Genomic DNA, 7,800 nt, shown 5'->3' on the forward strand with positions numbered 1-7,800 from the left:
TGCTATGATATGTGATGTATGTGATGCGGGTTCATGTGTGGCCACATGAACCATATTACGCTAATGTTTGTTTGTTATGTGCTGTTTTTCAGAAAACAGGATGAGAGGAACTCGTCGATCTGCACGATTGACTAGAGTGCCACCTGAGGATGAGGGCATGAGCGCCCGTCCTCCTACATTGCCTAGGGCAATGTCTAGTAGGTCTAACCGAGAAAGAGCAGTAAGAGACCCTAGAAGGTCTCTGGATCTGGGTAGGAGCAGATCAGTGAGGGGAACAGTTCAGGGAGGAATGTCAGAGGACATGGGGGATGATATGGATGTAGAGCAGAGGAGGGATGGCAGTCTGGGAGTTAGCATGTCAGAAGAGAGAATGGGAGAGTCCCAAGGAGGCACTCAGGCCTCGGGATTTGTTCAGCCACCCCACTACCCACACTTCTCACAACATCCCGGGTATTCGATGGGAGGTACATCGGATTACCCTAGCTTCACCCCTTATCCCACACAGATGCCATACCCACCATACTACCCACCATATTCACAATATCCAATGTATCCACCCTCACCTTACTATCCAAATCCAGCAAACCCTACTTCAGAAAATGTTGCACCACCTCCACCACCTACAGAACCAGTAGCCCTAGTTACTCAACCTTCGAGATCTAGCTCAGCCAGTGGGAGCAAGGTCAAGATGACCGATTACATGAAACTGGGTGCTCCTCAGTATGAAAAAGGGGATGACCCATTTGTGTATCTTGAAAGGGTTAAAGTGATCACAGAGGAGATTAGGGCTGATGACAGTAGAGCCATTCAGATGGCCGGGTTCATGCTTAAGTGCAAGAAGGCACGGGAGTGGTTCAAGAATTATGTGAACCCGAGAGTGGACAGCATGTCTTGGGAGGAGTTTGCCAACGAGTTTGCAAGATGGGCTTTTCCCGATAGTTCAAGGGAGCTGAAGATGATAGAGTTTGAACAGTTGAGGCAGACGGATGAAATGAGTGTAGAGGAGTACACCGACAGATTCTTGGAGCTGTTGCCTTTTGCTGGGCAGAGTCTGGATACAGATTCGAAGAGGTCAAGGAGGTATGTCATGAAACTCCATTCCAGGTATTCCTCCTTGATCCAGTCAGTGGATAGGGAGAGCTTCCATGCCATAGTAGATATGGCCAGGAAAATGGAGGCCAGTGCCATCGTTCAGGGGACAGTTAAGCAGTCAGTGGCACAGTCTTCCGGTTCTAAAACTCCGGGTGGGGGAAGATTAGATCCCTCTACCCTGAGTGCAGCAGCTTCAGGCAGTAAGAGATGGGGTAAGGCCAAGGGTAAGAAGAATAAGTTCTGGAGTAAAGCCAAGTCCAGTCTGGGATTTGGGAGTGGCTCAAGCTCTGGGGCGGATAATGCAGCTTGTGCGAGGTGTGGTAGGCCACACAAGGGAGTATGTCGGTTTGGGACGAACGCCTGTTTCAGATGTGGTCAAGAGGGGCATATGGCTCGAGATTGTCCAAGAGCAGTCCCGATGGCTCAGTCCCAGCAGACAGCTTCAGGCAGTGTAGCGCAGCCAGCAGCTCCAGCCATGACTCAGGCCAGTGGCAGGGGTAGAGGGAGAGGGGCAGCCTCTTCTTCAGTGGGTTTCAAAGGTGAAGGTCCATCAGCTCCAGCACGGATCTTCACAATGACACAGCAGGAGGCAGATGCATCTAACACCGTGGTGGCAGGTAACTTAAGCATTGGTTGTTCAGATGTGTATGCCTTGATGGACCCTGGTGCATCTCATTCTTTTATCGCTCCGAGAGCCGTGGGGAGGTTGGGTCTGATGACTTCTGGGTTAGAGTGTCCTCTCTGGGTTAGTGGACCCAAGTGTGATCCATCTGTGGCAGAGTCAGTCTGCCAGTGTAGTCTTGTGGTTGTTGAGGGAAGATGCTTGTCCGCCGACCTAGTGGTTCTAGATTTGACAGATTTTGACGTCATTCTAGGGATGGACTGGTTATCTACCCATGGTGCTACCTTGGACTGCAGGGACAAGGTAGTCAGGTTCAGAGGTCAGGATGGGTCTGAGGTTGTCTTCAGAGGAGACAGGAGGGGTACACCTAGAGGTCTGATATCAGCTCTTCAGGCTTGTAGGTTGCTCAGTAGGGGATGTCAGGGGTATTTGGCTCATGTGAGAGAGCTTAGCAGTCAGGTTAGAGAGCCCGCCTCGGTGCCAGTGGTTAGAGAGTTCTTAGATGTATTCCCAGACGAGCTGCCAGGTTTACCACCTGCTAGGGAGATAGAGTTCGAGATAGAACTGATGCCTGGAACCCGACCGATCTCTATCCCTCCCTACAGGATGGCGCCAGCAGAATTGAAAGAGTTGAAGGAGCAGTTGCAGGAGCTGGTAGACAAGGGCTTCATCCGACCGAGTACCTCACCCTGGGGTGCTCCAGTTTTGTTTGTGAGAAAGAAGGATGGATCCCTTAGACTTTGTATCGACTACAGGCAGTTGAACAAAGTCACTACCAAGAATAAGTACCCATTGCCAAGGATCGACGATCTATTCGACCAGCTAGCAGGAGCGGGTTGTTTCTCCAAAATAGATCTGAGGTCCGGGTATCATCAGTTGAGAATCAGGGAAGAGGACGTGCCAAAGACAGCTTTCAGGACCAGATATGGGCATTTTGAGTTACTTGTGATGCCGTTCGGGTTAACCAACGCCCCTGCAGCATTCATGGACCTCATGAATAGAGTGTTTAGCCAGTACCTGGATCACTTTGTTATCGTTTTCATAGATGATATCTTAGTGTATTTCAGGAATGCAGAGGAGCATGCCCATCATCTGAGGTTGGTTCTACAGACCTTGAGGGAACATGGCTTGTATGCCAAGTTCTCCAAGTGTGAGTTCTGGCTGAGGAGCATTTCATTCTTGGGGCATGTGGTGTCAGAAAATGGAATAGAGGTGGACCCCAAGAAGGTAGAAACTGTGGCTAACTGGCCTAGATCCACTTCAGTGACGGAGATTAGAAGTTTCTTGGGTCTGGCAGGTTACTACAGGAGGTTCGTCCAGGACTTCTCGAAAATTGCAGCTCCTCTGACCAGGTTGACCAGGAAGAATCAGAAGTTTGTGTGGACCGACCAGTGCGAAGAGAGTTTTGAAGAGCTTAAGAAGAGGTTGACTTCAGCACCAGTGTTAGCTCTGCCAGCTAGTGATGCAGACTTTACAGTCTTTTGTGATGCGTCCCATGTGGGACTGGGTTGTGTGCTTATGCAGAATGAAAGGGTGATTGCTTATGCTTCTAGGCAGCTAAAGAAGCATGAGTTGAATTACCCCACACATGACCTTGAGATGGCAGCAGTAATCTTTGCACTAAAGATGTGGAGGCACTACCTCTATGGGGTAAAATGTGAGATCTTCACAGATCATAAAAGCCTGCAGTACATCCTGAGTCAAAGAGATTTGAACTTGAGACAGAGGAGATGGGTAGAGCTGCTGAGTGACTATGATTGCAAGATTCAGTATCATCCGAGTAAGGCGAATGTTGTGGCAGACGCCCTAAGCCGGAAGTCACTAGGCAGTCTATCCCATATCACGACAGAGAGGAGACCAGTGGTGAAGGAGTTTTACAAGCTCATTGATGAAGGTCTACAGTTGGAGTTGTCTGGTACAGGTGCCTTGGTTGCTTAGATGAAAGTGACACCCGTGTTTCTGGAGCAGGTGGCTCAGAAACAGCATGAGGACCCAGAGTTAGTGAAGATTGCCAGGACTGTTCAGTCAGGCAAGGGCAGTGAGTTCAGATTTGACAGTAAGGGGATCCTCCGCTATGGGAGCCAATTGTGTGTACCAGATGACATAGGGCTAAAAGGAGACATTATGAGAGAGGCTCATAATGCAAGATACAGCATTCACCCCGGGGCCACCAAGATGTATCAAGATCTGAAAAAGGTTTATTGGTGGCCAGCTATGAAGAGAGAAGTGGCACAGTTTGTGTCAGCCTGCGAAGTATGTCAGAGGGTGAAGCTGGAACATCAGAAGCCGGCTGGAATGCTTAACCCGCTACCAATTCCAGAGTGGAAATGGGAGAATATAGCTATGGATTTCGTAGTGGGGTTACTGGCGACGTCCAACAGATTGGACTCCATATGGGTGATTGTGGACAGACTCACCAAATCTGCTCACTTCATCCCTGTCAGGAGTGGCTATTCTGTGGACAAGTTGGCGCAGGTGTATGTTGATGAGATAGTCAGACTGCATGGGGTTCCTGTTTCTATAGTGTCAGATAGAGGACCCCAGTTCACCTCCAGGTTTTGGCGGAGTCTGCAGGATGCCATGGGTACCAGGTTGGATTTCAGTACTGCCTTCCATCCACAGACTGACGGACAGTCAGAAAGGACCATCCAGACTATCGAGGATATGCTTAGAATGTGTGTGCTGGACTTTGGCGTTTATTGGAGGTAGCATCTACCCTTGGTGGAGTTTTCCTACAACAACAGCCATCATGCTAGTATCGGGATGGCTCCATATGAAGCTTTATATGGAAGGAAGTGCAGGTCACCTGTTTGCTGGGAAGAAGTTGGAGAAAAGGCATTGGCAGGGCCTGAGCTAGTAGAGATCACCAGCAGGGTGGTACCCTTAATCAGAGAGAGAATCAAGACGGCTGCAAGCAGACAGAAGAGTTATGCATACATCCGCAGAAGACTAGTAGAGTTCCAGGAGGGGGATCTGGTATTGCTCAAGGTGTCTCCAATGAAAGGAGTGGTTCACTTTGGGAAGAAAGGTAAACTAGCCCCACGATACATCGGACCCTTTGAAGTCTTGCAAAAGATTGGGAATGTGTCGTACAAGCTAGATTTGCATGCTTCAATGGGAAGAATCCATCCGGTTTTCCATGTTTCAATGTTGAGGAAGTTTGTGTCAGATCCGGGCAAGGTTCTTAGTGAACCTGATATGGAGATCCAAGAGGATCTCACCTATGTTGAGCAGCCGGTGCGGATCATAGACACCCAGATCAGGAAGCTGAGAAACAAGGAAATCCCGATGGTGAAAGTCCTTTGGAACCACCACAATCTGGAAGAATGCACTTGGGAGACACGGGAGTCCATGCTCCAGCAGTACCCTTATCTTTTCTAAGGTTAGTTCCTTGTGAGTTTTTTTGTGCTCTGTGTGTTTGTTATATGTATGCCTTGCATGTACTAGTTGAGGAACATTCGGGGATGAATGTTCTTAAGGGGGGGAGAATGTAATATCCGGCTAGACTTCGGTATCGGAATTCCTACCGTCCGGTGGAATCTCGGATGTCGGAAGCCTCTAGTAGGGTAAAACCATGTTTTTATAAAATGTTTTAATGTGTTTTATGTTTTAAGCATGAAAGAAAATGAGTTTTTGCATGAAAATAGCATTGGAGGAAAACTCAGGTTCGGCCGCCGAACCTCAAGTTCGACCGCCGAACATGCATGCGTTGCGGGTGTGCTTTAGGCCCCCGAAAGCATAAGTGAGGGAAGTCCAGGTTCGGCCGCCGAACCTCAAGTTCGGCCGCCGAACATGGCATGCATGCGGAGGCACATTCGGCCCCCGAACGTGGTCTGGCCAGCCACTATAAAAGGGTCCCTTAGCCGAAAACGGGCGAGCTTTTTTCCCCATTTTCGGCCAAGGTGAGCTCTCCGCCGTCCCTCACCAATCTTTGATGTTCTTCCTCTAAATCTTTCAAGATTTTCATTTGTTTTAACTTTGTTTTGAAGATTTAAGCTTTTGAGCAAAGTTTTGGAGCTTGAAGGTTCAAGAACCCAATCTCTCCCAACTCCGAGTTTAGGTCGTCTCTCTCTCGATCTTTAAGAGGTAAGAGCCGATCTTAAGCTCATTGCATGTTTTAAGTAAGTTTTAAGTAGATCTATGAGTTAGAATGCATGTTTAGGTTATGGTTATGTTTTTGGGTATAAATGTATGTTCATGAACAATGTGGATGCTTGATGTGTTATAGATGGGGTTTATGATGGTTTGAGGCCCCTAGGAACATGTATGCTTGTGTTTGTGTGTTGTAGAATAGGTTTGTTGCATGTTTGAAAGGATTGGAGGCGAAATGTGCAAAGGGAGCCAAGTTTCTGCCCTTTGGCAGAAACCAGGTTCGGCAGCCGAAGGACTTTCGGCCGCCGAACATGGCTGGGGAGGCAGCCTTTCGGCTGTCGAAGCCTGCCCCCGAAAGGAGACTTTCGTCTCTGTCTGGCAATTTCGGCCGCCGAAAGTGCCGCCGAACATGCATGAGTTTCGTCTCTGTCTGGGAGTTTCGGCCGCCGAAGGTGCCGCCGAACCTGCCTGACTTTCGGCTCTAGAGGGACTTTCGGCCGCCAAACCTGCCGCCGAAAGTGCCCTGTCCAGGCCTCCTTTGCATGTTTTTCCATGGTTGTTTCATGATATTTTAGGGGGTTTTTGGGGAGTAGTTTATAGTTATGTTCAGGTGTGTTTGGTCCCTCACTTGAGTCCACCTGTGTAGGTTCGGACCCGAGGAACTGAGGACCCCAGCAGTGAGTTCAGCTGCTTCGGTGTTGTCAAAGTCAGCCAGAGGTGAGTGGAACCAAACTTAATCTTTTAAATTGAGAAATTAAATGTTTTATCAAGTTTCATGCATCATGATTATGCAATAGGATGATTGCATTAGTTTTCACGAATATGTCGCATTGCATCGATTGTTGTTGATGTGGGTGAATATTGGATGACCCAATTAGTCCATGACAGGAAGACCAGGACCCCATTCTACGGCCTGGCACAAAGTAAGGAAAGACCAGGACCCCATTCTACGGCCTGGCACGGTTATGGGACTCGAAGACCAGGAGCCCAGAGGAGGCCCTGGGATAATGGTAAGTAATGTATGTTATGACAGGAAGACCAGGACCCCATGCTACGGCCTGGCACAGAGTTAGCTTGGACTAATTGGTGACAAGTTCACCCAACCCTTATGTGAACTGTCTGTGTTATGATGCATTTCATTGAAGCATAGTGTTAATATGTTTTATAGTTCTACTCACTGGGCTTTTAGCTCACCCCACTCCCTTTACCCCCAGGTTGCAGGTGCAGTATAGAGCAGGAGTCCGGATAGAGTAAAGAAGTCATGTTTATGTAATAGCTAGCAATGGACATGATCAAATTGTAACGTAATGTCTTAATCAGTATAGTTATGTAATGAGATGATGTTTATGGATGTTAGAGTGTGCTTGACCATAGATTGTTATTATCCCTTTTAATACATGATCTTAGAGATTTTTTTATGATGTTCATGTAAACCAACTCAGCTTAAGTTATGTCACCCATTGGGGGCACTGATGAGATCCCACAGAGGGATTAATGTTATGATTATGTTATGTATAGTGCATGCACAGGTTGAGTTTGGTTGATGTACAGGGAAAGAAAAGTTTTAATTTTTATGCAAGTTGTTGATCATGTATGGGATTATACAGGTTTGCAGGTTTCATGTCAGGCTTGCTATGGGTCCCGGCGGCCTTAAGCCGATCTGGATCCTAGCGCCGGTAGCGGTCCGATTTTCGGGTCGTTACATTTGGCATCAAAACAACTGTCAATTGCATTAAGAAATAGAGAGACCTAATTCTAGCTACCCAAACGCATGGTGATATAGCTAGATTATGTAATCTCCTTAGTTTTTACAGCAAGTGTTCTTATGTTTGAATAATCCAAGCAATTACGGACTTAAACTTCTCAAACTAACAAATTATTACTTTGCAATCAAGAATCAACGTAGATCTAAACAACAAAGCAATAGTGGAATCAATCATGAAATTGCATAAATATTGAATAACCAAAAGATGAACAATGTATGATCAAGTCTC

The sequence above is a fragment of the Manihot esculenta genome, chromosome 15 (assembly GCF_001659605.2).
Source record: "Manihot esculenta cultivar AM560-2 chromosome 15, M.esculenta_v8, whole genome shotgun sequence".
In the NCBI taxonomy this organism is placed as follows: Eukaryota; Viridiplantae; Streptophyta; class Magnoliopsida; order Malpighiales; family Euphorbiaceae; genus Manihot; species Manihot esculenta.